The sequence below is a fragment of the Vigna angularis genome, chromosome 10 (genome assembly GCF_016808095.1).
Source record: "Vigna angularis cultivar LongXiaoDou No.4 chromosome 10, ASM1680809v1, whole genome shotgun sequence".
Lineage (NCBI taxonomy): Eukaryota > Viridiplantae > Streptophyta > Magnoliopsida > Fabales > Fabaceae > Vigna > Vigna angularis.
The window spans coordinates 18,660,887-18,677,796 of NC_068979.1; the positions used below are offsets into that span (position 1 = coordinate 18,660,887).

General features: G+C 33.3%; 1 long non-coding RNA gene across 1 annotated transcript; it reads right to left on the reverse strand.

Annotated features, from left to right (window-relative positions):
• Positions 1-8,512: 8,512 nt before the first annotated feature.
• Positions 8,513-10,847, reverse strand: LOC108335605 (uncharacterized). Its single transcript, XR_001832761.2, has 3 exons — positions 10,666-10,847; positions 10,450-10,522; positions 8,513-8,650 (listed from the first exon to the last, which is right to left on the reverse strand). It is a non-coding gene; the product is annotated as an uncharacterized LOC108335605 (long non-coding RNA).
• Between the last annotated feature and the right edge of the window lie 6,063 nt (positions 10,848-16,910).

The window sequence follows — 16,910 nt, forward strand, 5'->3', positions numbered from 1 at the left end:
GAGAAAATTATGGAACTCTTGATTAGTGAGTTGATGTTTTCACTAAATCCCCCTCCTCTTCCAGTTTTTCTCTTCTTCATGGCAAACTAAATGTGAAAAAAATTTCTCTTGAAAAATCTTCCCATTAAATTTGAGGGGCTGTTAGAATAATATAATTGATAGTTGCTTTTATTGTAGTGTTCGGTACAAGCAATGTATTGTTTTTTTTTTTACAGCTCTAAGGCTCTATAAGCATCAACAGAGGTAGATTTATTATATATAGACTCTCATCTACTTTTTTTAGAACGATTTTTGACATTAATAAAATAGTTCTATTTTTTTTCCCACTCAAATGTAAATGAATTATTTAAGTATTTATGTTATTGATTAAAAAACAATATCTTTAATTACAATATCTTATAATAATTAAGGTGTGTATCATTATGTACAAGATGTATACTGATTGATTGGATTAATCAACAAACATTCAATCTTAAATAATCTTTGATTTTTTTTTTTATATTTCCATGCATTTAATGTGTATATATTTTCGGATTCTATGAACCAACTATCTTTAACATATTAAATACAAAATAAATCTTGATTTTATAATTTTGATTTTAAATTTTATGATTTTCTATTGTCTATAAAATAGGGCTTTGCCACATGTATCATCACATAATTTTTATCCCACCGAAATGTCAATGATTGATTATGATGATTAAGTTTTCATAGCATTTATACTGATTGATTGGATTAATTAATAAATATATCCAATCTTAAATAGTTTTAAATTTTTAGTATAATTAAGTTATGCATATTTTCTAATTTAGTAATCAATCAATCAATATATTAAATCATCAAAGGTCTTAATTTTATATTTTAAATACAATTTTTAAAATGTTTTTATTAGAGAGATGATAAGATGGGTCATGCTCCATGGCCAGTCCATCAAAATAAAATTGGTGGAGTTGAAATTATTTTCCCATTAACTTACTCGTTTTGATTCGATCTATTTAATCCACTAAATTGACATATTCAAGGACGGATCAGGCTATCCCAATTAGCTAACACACTTTTTTATTTTAAAATTAAAAATAATTTAAAAGATTACATTTTTAAATTATATCTTTTTAAAAATATAAATATAAAATAATATTTTAATTTAAATCATTAATACTTACAAATTAAATTTCAATTATGAATTATAACAAAATAATTTAACGTCAAAATATAATAATTATTTTAATTTAACTTATTAAATTAAAAATATTAATTAATCAATTAAAAATTATTAAAAAATATTTATATGGTTATATATGTTTTTAATATATATATATATATATATATATATATATATATATAAAATAAAATAAAAGTGACGAACTAGCCCATCTCATTACAGGACATGTTATAACTTATAATTTTTAATTTGTTTTCTGTAGCAAATCAATCTAACTTGTCCCATTTTTAATAAACCAAAGATGAATCAGGTAAAAATGGATAATGCCAACTCATATCGCTACTCCTAATTTTTATAATTAAACTGTTGCTAAGTCTAACATACAATTTTAATTCACTAGTCATAATTATTATATTGCTAAACTAGCATTCACAATAGTATTTGTTTTATTACTAAATTAAAATCTAATTAAAGCGCTATAAATTAAAACACATATGGCTATCATGTTTGTTAAATCAACATTATCAAAACAAAATAGGTTTTGTTTAAAATTATTATTAATTAAAACTATCGTTCTTATAGGTAGATAGGATTTTTACAAAAAACATATTATGTATTTCTTCTACCTAAACTCTCATTTCCTCCTAAGTGGTTGGGAACATGCAAACGCACTCGCGAATGCTTAAATTAGTTATGGTCATTCGGTTAACAATAAATATGGAATAAATACTTCTTATCATATCAAATTCAAGATACTATCTTCTTTAATTCACATATCAAAATAATTATTTTTTCTCATACATATAGATGTGGATAAAATTTTCTTACATTAAAATAAAACTTTACTAATGTATCAATGTTGATTACTTGTAATTCAAATAAATCTTTTGAGATTTACAGATGCCTTATATTGAGTTTTAAGAAAATTATATTTCATTCCATTATATCTATAATTTTTGTAATGAGTATTAATTTAATTAATCTCTAACTCTATCTATTAAAATTATTAATTTATTTAAATCTTAATTCATATATATATATATAAGAACCAAAAAATATATATGTATATATATTAAAAGAGGATGGGGTGAAAACATTATTAAGAAAAAGGGGAGGGGCTTTTTATTAAAAAGAAAACAGTTTTATAGTTTCTACTAAACTTTTAAAAAAAGAAGCTGAACTCATTTTCTTAAAAGTGTTCTTCTCTCTAGAAAGCTTCTTCTTCTTCCTCTACCTTCTCTCTAATCTCCACACTGCACCAGCCATTGCATTGTCATTTAGGTGGCGTCCCCGCGTTCCCAGAGTCGGGAGCTCCGTTTTGAACCGAACGTTTTCTTCATTCCTACTGGTAAGTCGTTTTCCCCCTTCTCCTCCACTGTCTTTGAATCTAGGGCATGCCACTTTACTGGTTGCATGCAGTTGGTAGCTTTTCCCTTTAGTTTCCTTGTTCATTCTAGCTCTAAGAGTTGTACTCTACCCAATTTGGTGGTTTGTAGGTCCTGTTGAACTTGTTTCTGTGCGAGGGTTACTGTTTTGGGGCTTCTTCTAAAGTGTTGTGCTTATAACCACCAAGGTAAGGGAAGCTAGTTCTACTCTTGATGTTACTGTGTGGAGTGAATGCATGATAAAATTTGTAGTGGTATGTTGTGGAAGCATGAACTTGGTTCTAGTTAAACTTGAAATGCATGTATGGAAGTGTGTGTTATGTGAATTTGGTGATTGATGGCTATAAACTGTTTGGAATGACTTAGAATGATGGAATTGTGTATGTTGGAACTGTTTTGGCATGAAATTTTGTGGTAGTGCTGTTAGAAAGGAAATCAAGTGTCTTTAGGGTCAATTTAAGGCTATTCTAGAGGAAGTGAGGTAGTGATTTTGAGCAAATGAGGTCTGCAGCGTTATTGGGCTATTGGGGCAGTCTTAGCAAGTGGATTGTGACTTGTTTGAGTCACCAAATTGGTCAGAATAGGTACAAAGTGTTAGAATTGGGTTTGGGGTCCTCTAGTTATTGAGTTATTTGGAGTAGAAATTGAGTTGGTTTAGTACATCTAATTCCTATCCAAATGACCAATGCAATACTTTACTTTCATCTATAAACATGTTTCATATCAATATTAATATTACAGATTTTAGTTTGTTCATTTGGATATGTCTAAGATGCACCAAAACCAGAAAAATCACGTTGCTGTAAAAAACTGATAAGAATAATCGATTAGTGAGGGTGGTTTTCGGGGTTCCGGATATCATTTTTGGACGTTCTTTAGGTCGTTCTGGGGGGTTTTGACCCTTCCGGAGCCATTGGTGAGGGTCTCCAAGCTGTTTGAATTACTTAAGTATTGATAATTAAAAGTCCTAAAGAAATTTGTGTTAATAAGTGATGGTTTTGTGAAAGTATGTAATGTATGAGTTGTTTATATGACATGGTTGATGTTGTATGATGGTGTATGGGTTTGGTATGAGACAATATAGTAAGAATGCACTTGAATGATTATGAAATTTTATGTTTGATGAATCAAAGTGGTTTATGAGGTACATTATTGATCCAAGAGGAATATCATGTGATTTAAAGTGGTCGGATTGAATATGAAATTAAGATCTCTCGGTGGGATCAGTTAGTGTATTGAATGAATGTGAGAGGCTTCCATATGTGGGGTTATCCCTAACACTCCAACGGTCTTTCCTTCTCACTTAGAGAGGATTGACGCGTGTGGTGGGAGTAGTGGGAGGTCCTAGGGTAGGCGCTATCACTGAAGGTCTATTCCGCAGTAACGGACTAGCCTTGTGTATGGTCGGGTGGAACCCCTCGGCAATGGCTTTGCAAAGTAGTAGGGGCCATCACAAGTGCACAACCCGCCCCAACTCTACATACATTCTATGTCCGGACGTGTTTGGGAGTCTTAACATGATAGGATGCTTGCTTTAATGAGTTTTGTGAAATAAATATTTATGTTTATGATGACTTACATGTTTATGTGTGTATGGACGTTCTTGGAAATGCTAGGTTGAATTGAAATTATCTGTATGTTTGTTTGAGACCTAGCTCACCCTTGCATTGTATGTGTTGCATGTGTTTGTCTTCCCCCTTCCGATGATCATCCAATCCTTTGGATGTCAGCAGTAGGTGATGATGTACCATTGGAGCAAGCTTTGTAGGTTGAAGAAAACCCAGCCCCTAGTACTTAGGCCTTCTACTAGCTCTTAGTTGATTAGCTTATTATTTTGAAAAACTCCTAGCTTTTATTTTATATAGTTCGACACTTTTGGAAAACTTTTTAGGTCTCTTTAAAATTTCAATAGCCTTGTATTTTGGAGAACTTTGGAAACTTGTACTCAAGTTTGATTTCGTTTTAATTCCCTCTATCTTTTGGATGACTGTATACATATTTAAATACTATTATCTCTATCTCTCAACTGCTTTTACATATTATAATAGCTGAATCCTATTATATTATATGTGTACATGATATTTTAGGATGTCACATTTATGATATCAGAGCAGTTTGTCCTTAGGATGACCTGTGAGTTGTGGGTTTGTCATGTCTTCTCTATGAAGAATTGAGTCTAAATGGTATAATTTACCACTTCCTCCAAGTCTAGATAGTAGATTATTGTTTCTAACTAGAGGTTTTGAGAACAGAAAACGTCTTGATAGGAGTGATGAGGGTGCACACTCATGACTTTTACCAGAGATGATTTTCCTTTCTTAATTCTGAAGGTTTGGGGAAAGATAGAGTTGTGGTTCCAGTGTGGTTGTCTTTAGAAATCTTTGTCTTGTTCTTGCCTTTGTGGTAGTGTACTGTGCTCTATAGTGGTAGAGGGATGCAGATTCAAGGACAACTTGATATGTATACCTTCATTAGAATTGGTTAGAGCCTTTAAGGCAAATTCTTGCCTCGAAGATAAGGAGATAGAAGACCAGAGTTTAGGTTTCAAAGGATGGGTGAAGATGTTGGAGTTTATAAGTAATGTTTTTGGGGTGAAGAAGTTTTCAAGAATAGAGTCAGAAGGTCAGATACCGTGTATTCCACAAGAAGAGTTGGGTTTGAAGGTTAGAATAAGAGAAGCTTTGGGTAAGCATGGGTGTGACAAAGTTTGAGAGATCAGTTTAGTTCAGTGTATCAGTAACGTCAGAGGTTAGAAGAAAGGGAAGTGTTGGTGAGCGACGAAGTAGCATTGGTGAGATTTGTAACATGGACCAATGTATCGGCGGTGATTGGAATCTGAATAAGAGAAGTGATAGATGGTTTGAAGCTTAAGTTAAGAAAGAAATAAGTGGACCACGAGAAATCGTTATTTTGATAGGAAGTAGAAGAAGAAGGGTTTGAGGAGCAGTGTGTAAAACATAGAACGGATTTAAGGAGGGTGTAATAGAAGTCGGATCTCCAAGTTGAGGGAACATGAAGTGTGTGAGGAGAATTGAAGTATTGTAGGGCTGTGAGTTGAATAACCAAATGGAGTGGTTAAGCATTAATCGCAATTGGATAATGCATAGTCAACTTTAGAAGAATGTTTCAAGATTAGTGGTTCGTATAGAATAAAGGTTTGATCATTGGCTGAGATGAGAGATTTCAAATGTTGAAGGAAGGAGTACATCAGAATGTCAGTTTGGTAAGAAAGTATAAGGTTAGAGAATTAAGAGCACAATGGATGAAGAAAGGAGAAGAAAGGTTTTAGAACAGATGATAAAGGGTGGTTGTAGTATAAGTTGCTAAAGAAGGTATCGAGAATGATAAGAGAAGTTTGGGTTGGTTGAGATGTTCAGAGTTATGAAGTTGCATGTTGTGATAAAGTTAATTTTCTTTAGGTGTGGTTTTATGGTGATGTTCAGTGTTCGGCTGAGTTTGATCAAGAGAGAAGTGGATGTTGAATGATGGATTGCAGAAGGCAGTGAGTTGGTAAGTTCAGATAAGGTCAGAGGATTGGTGTTGTTGGTTAAGGGTATCTTGAGGTTTAGAGGATTAAAGATAGGGTTTGTATTTTGACGATTCTGAGTTGAAGAGGGCAATTCTTGAAGAAGAAGGTTTTAAGTTAATCTGGCCGGGATGAGTGCAAGAAGAATTATGAGTGATGTGGCGTTTGTGGAGTTAATCTAAGGGCTCAAGTTTAAAGTTTATATGGAGTGGTTTCTTGACAGGGAAGGAGAACAAAGGTGGTGCATCAAGTATAGTTGAGCGAAAGATGGAAGCAAGTGTTATGAGAATTCAAGATGTTTGTCAATTGCAAATGAAGAAGAGATGATGTTGTTCTTTCGTAAGTTTGAGGTGTAATTCAAGGGATGTTTGTTGTTTCAAACTAGTTCTCTAGTGCTTTATAGTCTTCAATAGAAGCTTCGTATTTCAAGAAGAAAAGTCAACGGTTATATATCAATTTTGGATCAAATTAGAAAGTGAAGAAAAAGGGGTGTGAGAATCAAAAGAGGTTAGCATGGATATGTGAAAATGAGAAGATAAATCTTTATGTTGTAAGGGTTTTGGTTGGTGTTCTGCAACAAGTATGGGATTTTATAACTTAGAGAAGTGGAATTCACTTTGGAGTGGGGTCTTAGGCAACACCAATGTCAGAAATTTTTGGGTGGTTCCTGCTTAAGTTGTGTAGTGCAAGAGGAAGATGGAGGTTGAGTTAGAGCAATAATATTTGGACTCAGTATAATCATAGGGAGAACTACAAGGTTGAAGAATCACAGAAGAGAAATAGAGGACAGGTTGGCACAGTCTAGTATAAGTCTTAACAATCAGTAGTGATTTCGAGCATGGTCGTTTTGTGGAGTAGAAAACAGTGTTGAGGAAATGGAATGACAAGGATATTATGCAAGGGAAGAGTTTTCAGGGTTTTGTAAGGTCATAGAAGTTCTGAGAAAGGTTCTTCGAGGGTGATCATTTTTCGGTTACAGTTGTCATGAAGGAAGTGTTCTTTTCAGTAAATTGGTGAGTAAGGAAGTATAAGGATCAGAGTAGCGCAGCAGATGATGGTGAGCATGTTATTGTCAATAATAGGTATGCATGAAGAGCTTTCAAAATTGTGGATTGGTGGTTTGTGAGGGACGAGTTCTTTGAAACAGTATTGGTGTTGTTATATGAGCATGAGTTGGGAGTGTTTGGTAATCTTCAAGAGTCAGAAGTGAGTTTATGTTTGAAAGAAACATGTATCAGGCAGGGAAGATAAGTGAGCCTTCGGTTGCAAGCTACAGGGTCAACTTTAAAGTGAGAAAGTATTAATGGCTTTGGAATGGGAAGAGTGGGTCAATGGATGAAGGAGACTATTTGAGCTTGGTTTTGAGTTATAGTGGCAATCTAGAGGTAAGGTTATGTTAACAAATGGTTTGAACAAAGAGAAGATTCAGGTTCTTGGTTTGATAAGGATTGAGTAAGAGTTGGTTGAAGAATATGAAGATTGGGGTCTCTAGTGAAGCTGTAAAGTGATTTCGTTAGTATAGTTGAAATACTATAACTAGTGGGTTTCTCAAAATGGTTGAGAAAGCGGAGTTTGGACAATCCTAGTTTGAGATGTATCATGAGTTGGCTTGATACTGATCAAGCTAGTGATCTCAAGTTGAAGAGGTTACAGATCTAAGTATGAGTGCAGGCTAGTGGATCAAGAACTACATATGGTTCAAGTTAGTGAGATAACGAAGTGAAGATAAAGTGCTCAAATTGGTTTTGTCGCTGCAACAGAGTAAAGATTTAATTTGGTAATGGGGTAGTATAGTTGGAAACTATGCTACTCAAGAGTGGAGATCAGTAAAGCAATGTGAAGTCCTCAGAATGGATGTGGTTAAAGGTGATCAAGAGCATAATAGACGGTAGTTAAATCAGAAGCGGTAGTGATCAAGTCAGTGGTATGGTGGTTCTTAAAAGAAGCAAGAGGAGGTAAATGAGTATGAGTCAAGGGTTAAATTGAAGACTAGATTAGTGGAAGTCTTAAAAGAGATTTACAAGAAGTAGCGGAAGATTGATAAGTGGTTAGCAGTGTGGCAGACACCATGGGATTGGCTATATGAAAGAAAGGTACTTAAAAGTTGAGGCGTATAGGTTTAGATTTGTTTTGAGAATAATGGCTAAACCAATCGACACTATTGAACACTAGAGCATTTAACATAGAGGCATGGCTTTTCGAGTTAGACAGATCGTTGGGGAGTAGTATCTTAGTCAAAGCAATTGAGAGATAGGATTCAGCTATTATAATATGTAAAAACAGTTGAGAGATAGAGATAATAGTATTTAAATATGTATACAGTCATCCAAAAGATATAGGGAATTAAAACGAAAATCAAACTTGAGTACAAGTTTCCAAAGTTCTCCAAAATACAAGGCTATTGAAATTTTAAAGAGATCGAAAAAGTTTTCCAAAAGTGTCGAACTATATAAAATAAAAGCTAGGAGTTTTTCAAAATAACACACTAATCAACTAAGAGCTAGTAGAAGGCCTAAGTACTAGGGGCTGGGTCTTCTTCAACCTCCAAAGCTTGCTCCAATGGTACATCATCACCTACTGCTCACATCCAAAGGATTGGATGATCATCGCAAGGGAGAAGACAAACACATGCAACACATACAATGCAAGGGTGAGCTAGGTCTCAAACAAAAATACAGATAATTTCAATTCAATCTAGCATTTCCAAGAACGTCCATACACACATAAACATGTAAGTCATCATAAACATAAATATTTATTTCACAAAACTCATTAAAGCAAGCATCCTATCATGTTAAGACTCCTAGACACGTCCGGACATAGAATGTATGTAGAGCTGGGGCGGGTTGTGCACTTGTGATGGCCCTTACTGCTTTGCAAAGCCATTGCCGAGGGGTTCCACCCACCCATACACAAGGCTAGTCCGTTACTGCGGAATAGACCTTCAGTGATAGCGCCTACCCTAAGACCTCCCACTACTCCCACCACACGCGTCAATCCTCTCTAAGTGAGAATGAAAGACCATTGAAGTGTTAGGGATAACCCCCCATATGGAAGCCTCTCACATTCATTCAATACACTAACTGATCCCATCGAGAGATCTTAATTTCATATTCAATCCGACCACTTTAAATCACATGATATTCCTCTTGGATCAATAATGTACCTCATAAACCACTTTGATTCATCAAACATAAAATTTCATACTCATTCAAGTGTATTCTTACTATATTGTCTCATACCAAACCCATACACCATCATACAACATCAACCATGTCATATAAACAACTCATACATTACATACTTTCACAAAACCATCACTTATTAACACAAATTTCTTTAGGACTTTTAATTATCAATACTTAAGTAATTTAAACAGGTTGGAGACCCTCACCAATGGCTCCGGAAGGGTCAAAAACCCCCAGAACGAACTAAAGAACGTCCAAAACGGACGTCCGGAACTCCCAAAACATCAAAAACACCGAGAACAATCAATTTGCCACACATAATTCGCTCAGCGCACCCCCCCCCCCCCTGTGCGCTAAGCGAATTTTGTCTGTAGAGGAAGCTAAACTCTGCAGATTTTTCTGCATAATTGAGCAACTCTAAATCCCTTTTACCAATTCTAATCATGTTGGTGAACTTCTACCACTCATAAATCAACTTTCATGCTAAATTAAACTTACCTAAACAATTCTAATCCTTTCTAACATTATTATAAAGTGTTTATGCATTGATTTAGGTTCTACAACTTCAATTTTATCAACCTAGAGGTCTAAATTCAATTCTACAACTTGGAGTTGGTTTTTAACCATTTAAACATGCCTACTCAGTCACACATGACCTACCTAAGTTACCTAAACTGACTAGGATCACCAAGAATGCCTAACTCTAAATTTGACCACCACACTTCCTTTCTAACTTTAAAACATCAATTTTTCCCAACTTAGAGACCTAAAACCCGATCTTACCTCTTTGCACTAATTTTGACCAATTTAGTGACTCAAACAAGTCACAAAACAGTGGATAAAACTGTCCCAACAGTCCAATAACGCTGCAGACCTCATTTGCTCAAAATCACTACCTCACTTCCTCTAAAATGGCCTAAAATTGACCCTAAAGACACTTGATTTCCTTTCTAACAGCACTACCACAAAGTTTTCATGCCAAAACAGTTCCAACATACACAATTCCATCATTCTAAGTCATTCCAAACAGTTTATAGCCATCAATCACCAAATTCACATAACACACACTTCCATACATATTTCAAGTTTAACTAGAACCAAGTTCATGCTTCCACAACATACCACTACAAATTTTATCATGCATTCACTCCACACAGTAAAATCAAGAGTAGAACTAGCTCCCCTTACCTCTAGTGTAGACAACCAAGCTCAAGTAGGAACCCTAGACCACTTGCTTGCACTCCCAAAATGTTAGAATCACCTATAAATCATCAATTTATGATGGAAAACGAATATTAGAACCAAATAGAAGCTAGATTATGGAAGAAAACGAAATGGGTTGCATGCAACAGTTCAATCACATGCTTACAACCCTAGGGCACACGAGAAAGGGGGTTTTCTTACCGGTTGGAGAAAACGGAAAATCAATCGGTAGAAACGTAGCTCTTGGAGTCCTGAAGGTCTAGGTAGCTTCAATTCGGGAAACAAATGGTTAGATTTTGGAGTTGGAATAGAGAGAGTGGCAAGGCAAGGAAGAAAAGAGAGAGTGCTTGAAAGAAAAGGGGGAACGTTCTTCTGAAGCACAATTTAGATGTGGGTTTTTACTTTACTAATTTTGCCCAACCTATCCTATGCTGCCACGTGTACACACTTTTTGATTATATTTTATAAGGCCTTATAATTAGTCGATGTAACAAGAAGACAAAAGAGGTTGTACAAAATACATATTAATTAATTTGATATATTTATATTTAAATATATCAAATAAATTAATTTAAATATTTAAATGAAACAATTTGATATATATATATATATATATATATATATATATATATATATATATATATATATTTTAAAAAAAATTAATATATATAAATGTTATGTTTTTTCAAATCACATCGCATATAAATTTTTAATTTAATATGAACTCAAAGAAATATAACTTTCATACAAAGACCTTGCTATAAGTGACTGTTTTTCTTTCAGGTAATTACAATTTGATTTAAATATAATGACTTATACTGTGTCATAAATTCAATCATATCTACGCCATCTTTAGTTCTCAAAGGTTGCCATGTATTATAATAAAATTTAACAAAAATGCTTAAAAGGAATTGAATTTACCATCCTTGAAGAATGAAAATCCCATATATGAACATGAAAATTGTTCAAACCAATGGCTAAATGGCGTCCATCGGGCGCCCACGCAACACTTGTAACAGGACCATCTTCCTCATCCATAGTGACAAGTTCAACAGTGAAGCCATCATCGGCATTCTAGATACACACTATTCCCAAGTGTGATACTAGAACTGAAATTGAATATCCAATGAAGCTTGTATCTAGGAATAAAACATGATTCATAATAATCTTAAGATTCTTGAACTTAATGGTTGAGGATTTAAGGAATTGAAACTTAAAGAGTTATCATAAGTTCAAAGTCATTAGAAATATAATTTGAGTAATCTTGTGAATTGATTTTGACATGAATTTGAAATGGAGATGAGTGTGTATGCATGAGAATGAAGTTGATGGAATATAGTATTGACATTTGTAAATACTCTATTTTAATTTCCTATTGCATACCAACTATTTGATAAAAATACAAAAAAAGATTTTCTTTGTGTTTTTATCATATTTGTTATCTAATTGAGTTGTGAATTGTGAGAGTTGTTATGTGTTGTATAAGTTCCTATGGAGAGAACAATATTTATTACTTGCTATATATGATCGATGCACTTGTCATTTTTCACTAATAAGGAGGCGAAAGGATGCACTTAGGAATGAGTTCAACCGATGTTGGAGGTTTGTTCTTGAAGGCCAAGATTCGAGTGCGATTGATGTTGAAAGCCTCGACGAGTTGCTTCTGGTATGCTTCTTGAGATGGTGGCGTCACCACATCGTTCTCTTTCTCCCCACCTTTCTTGTTACCATCCATGAGCATGTGGTGTGCATAACCGAAATCCATTGCTAAGTAATTGGGAATAAACTTGTCCAACTGTTTCATAAAAAATGTGAACAAAAAATTATTGATCAAGTCAACGATTTTTGTTTTTGAGAAAATGAAATAAAAAGGCCAGGGTTTACATTTTCTTGAGAATTCTTAGTGCATAAAAGATGAGCTTAAACGGAGGATCTAGACTTCATCTCGGAGGGACAACTCCATGGTCCAGTGTCCATCGTTAGAAACCCTACAAAAAATAAAGAATAATCAATCAATAGCTTCAAGAACACATTAATGTCATTTTCAGGTTGTTTAGGACCAGATAACATCATAGACAACATCATATATTTTCTCTTCATGCATAACAAAGGAGATAGATTGTGAATCATCAACAAAAATTAGTCATGAACTATGTTTGCTACTTAAGTTCCTATAAGGATTCATACAATTTGTAGCAAGTCCAAGTCTTAAACTTCTTGGCTCTACACCAAATTTTGAAAATATTTTATCAATCTTCTTTCATTGTGGAAAATCAACGGGGTGTCAAAGAAGATTATTACACTTTCTTTCATCAACGTGTCATTTTAGGTTCTTCACATCTTTTTTAATGGTAAATAACTATTTCAACCTAGGTATTATAGGAAAGTATCACACCACCTTGTTAAAGACAAAATCGTCTATGCGAACAAACAATCTCATGTTTTGAAGTTTAATCGAATAACATTAAAACAGGTTAACATAAAAAAATAACCTAGGATGAAAACACAAGACCTAGAGCCAAAATCCCAAAACACACACAACCTAGAACCTGAAACCCAAACATAGAAAAATATCTAGGAAAACACTTAGGTCTTAGGAATAAAAAAACATCTAGGAAAACACGTAGGAATAGAAAAACATATAGGCTAAAACACCCAGACACATGACCAGACGATGTCTTGTCTAAAAGTGTCCAAGGGAGATTGAGTTAAACACTCAATGCTTATAATACCTAGAGTAGGTATTCAACGTCTCTCGAAAACAAAAATGGGTTGAGACAATGTCTCTTACAAAACCTTCTTAAAAGACTTAATTACTAAAACATATAAGAAAACCTAAATAAGCTAAATGTTATCTGTCTAAAAAGAGACAAAAGCCAAAGAAGCGTTTATTTGATCAAAACGATACCATGAGCTAAAGAAGCACATCATCTTTTGATGAAGTATTTATATACACTTAGTATCTTCAGATTAAAGAACTAAATTGTAAAATACTACCTAACGGTAGGAAATTAAAAAGCACTTTGTTGTTCTGAACAAGCATTAAATGAAATTAAATGCTCAACGTTCAAACACAACAAAAAGTGATAAGAATAATCATATCTGCTGCATCCATAGTTTACTATAATTTTGTAGATAAGCTATTACACGCATCCATAGTGTTATAGATCAAATATCAAAAAGTGAACGTTAAGGACAAAGAATATATTCATAGAATGTTCCTCACTTGAAGCAAAATCTGAAAAGACCGTACAACCTACTTCAACCAAAGGACTGAAAAAGCATACCTGCTTTGACAAAAGCTGACTTACACAACGGGTGTTGTGAAAAGTAGAAAGAGAAATTACAAGTATCGAGACTACCAATTACAAATCCAGTCTAATAGACATATATCCATGAAGTCTATAAATAGAAGATCTCTTAAGAAGAAAATCAAGAGGATAGCTCAAAAGCATAAGTAAAGCTTACAACGATATATCCATCCTGAAGAGAAAAAAAAGAGAAAGAGCTCAAAGAAAAAGAATACATCTAAGTTGAAGAAAAGAGAAGAGAAAGAGATACTCTCGAGCTTAAGCGTCAAATTTCTTATTATTGTAAGAGAGAAGAGAGAAACACCTACAAGTGTTTAGACTGCATTGTATTATAATCATATCTTCTCAGTGAGAGATTTAGTCTGAACTACTTGTAAGCAATCGTTGATTGCAATTCTGAAGAGAATTAAAATACTTACAACTGAACTCAGTTTGAGTTGGGAGATCTAGGCATGATAGTCTAGTACCAGGAGTGGTTCGAATACTCAAAGAAAATCTCGACAGGGAGTTGAGTACTAGGAGTGGTATGAATACTAATAGGAAATCTCGGCAAGGTGCTGAGTACCAGGAGTGATACTAATACTCAGAGGAAATCTCGATGAGGTAGCTATGTACCAAGAGTAGTGCTAATACTCATTTGTAATCATGTGAAGATTATAGTGGAACCCTTTGCGGAGGAGATTGGACGTAGCTCAGTTGAAGCGAACTAGTATAAAATCTCTTGTGTTATTTTCTCTTCTCTTAACTAAACGATCCTCTTGAAAACCTGCAATTCAGTTTTATATTTTAAAATACAAGAACTTTCAAGCTAAACGATCATTTCTTTTAAAGAAGTTCTTACAAAACACTATAGTAGAAATATTCTGAATAACACGAAAATTTTATCAACACATATACATATATTTCAAGTCGAGCGTCTAAGCTTTCAAAATAATATTTCAAACGCTCGATAACGTGCTATATTATAAGGGTTTTATTCAACCCCCACATCGCCTACCTCCCCCCTCCCCCCCCCCCCCCCCCCCCCCCCCCCCCCCCTCTCCTCCCTGCTAGTGTTTACTTCACACCTTAGCAAGTGGACCATCTTTGTCTTCATAACCACTATTTCCATCAATTTTTTTAAACTATGATAAACCACATGTTGGTCAATCCTTAGTGAAGCAAATTCGTCTTTGTGTAGTAGATAATCATTGGAGCCATGCATGTATCTTTTGGTATTTCAAACCTATTGGACATAGAATTTTCTTTGCCTTGTAATTAAAGATAGGTAGGTAATGTGTTATTTTTCGAAAGCATCTTCTTCAACAACTCCAAAAGTTTTGTGAAAGTTTTATCAATCCATTCATTCCTTGGCTATAAACTAAACAATTTCAAAGTATCCAACAATCGTGTAAAGTTAGTGCATCCTGGTTACAACTCTTCTTTTGAATCTAACTTAAGATAATCATATGAGGGAGCTCTTCCAAAATCTTCTTCACTAACATCATGTACTATGTCCTATAAATGATCATTCATTCATTCGTCCACATAACATATTTCTCATGATGTTGTAGGTTTGTGTAATACTTCTCCATGCCAAGTCCAAGTTGTATAACTCCTCACTATACCCAAGATGAATAAATGATCACATATTATGCCCAAGTCTTGACATATTTGATTAATACAACAAACAGAAGGAAAACAATATATCACATTCACATAGATTACGTATTCTTGAGCATATGGTAAGAACTCATAAACCTCATTTTCATACTTTTTACCGATGTGACATTCACTCATCCAAACTTTGATCACTATGCTTGTAACAAAATCCACTAGTCTCAAATTTTTAACTCTTACAAGTTGAGACCTTACCCATTCGAAAAAAAATATTTTTCATGATTTCCTAACACGAATACGAAAAAGTCTAACATCATAAGTTTGATACATTGTTTACAGTATTTCACATTGGTCTATGAAGTACACAAAATGAAAGTGATAACTCATGACTATAATCAAGTATACATTCAGAAAACAACACAAAATGGTCTCAACTAAAATTTTATCAAATTTATGCATAAACTTCAATGTACACAACGAATTATGAAAAATAATTTTTTCAAACTGTTTAATCAAACAATTCAATATTTAATACAAATGATTAAAAGTTTAATCATTTGTACTAAATATCAAACAAGAACTAAGGTTGGCTCAGTTCTAAAATGAACTTAATTCTTCCTACCCATCTAATAAATTTAAATTCTATAAACCTCCATCATCTAACAAATTTAAAATTAATTAAATAACTAATAAAAACTAAAAGTTAAATTTAATAATCAACACCCAAATATATCATAATATAAAGTAAAATGCACTCATTAAGATAAAACTAATAAAATTAAATATTCATATTAAAACTAAGATAAAAATAATATAAAAAACTAAGCATTCTAACAAAAAAAAGTTAGTTAAAAAAATTTCTTCAATTTTTATTTCTCAAATCACTAAACAATTTGGCGAAGAATAATCAAATAATAGGAAACAAAATGAAATGCAAGCCATAATACAAACTAACCTTGTATCCAAACCTTGATCCATAAAGATGGAGGATGTGCTTTTGAAATTGTCATTGTGCAACAGAGAAGGAGTCGTCATAAGCAATGGAAAATGGATAATTCGGTGTCACTCGAAGAAGTTCAAAACATACTTCCTACGTAAAAACAATCAGTCAAAATGAACAAAAATCACAACCAAGCTTACATTTGAGTAAAATGAAACAAAACTCAACTTTGATGGTCATCTCACACGTCGTCGCAAATGTTGGTTTGATTAGAAAGAGAAAGCTTGAAGAAAATGACCTTCATATTTTTTAATGTTTTTAAAACAATTTGACGTCAATCCCTTATCAAATTTACATTATTGTTGATATGACGGGAGATGTAAGATATAAACTCATCTTTTAGCTCAATTTTCCTTCTTATTATAATTTTAAATAAAAAATTATGTGTTCGATTATAATAGTATTATTTTTAAGAATGATATAATTATAAATAATAAATTTATTGGATATAAATTAGTTAGGTGAATGAATATTTAATATGATTATATATTTATTATCTATGTTTATAAAAGAGATTTTTCTTTTTGGTGTTCACA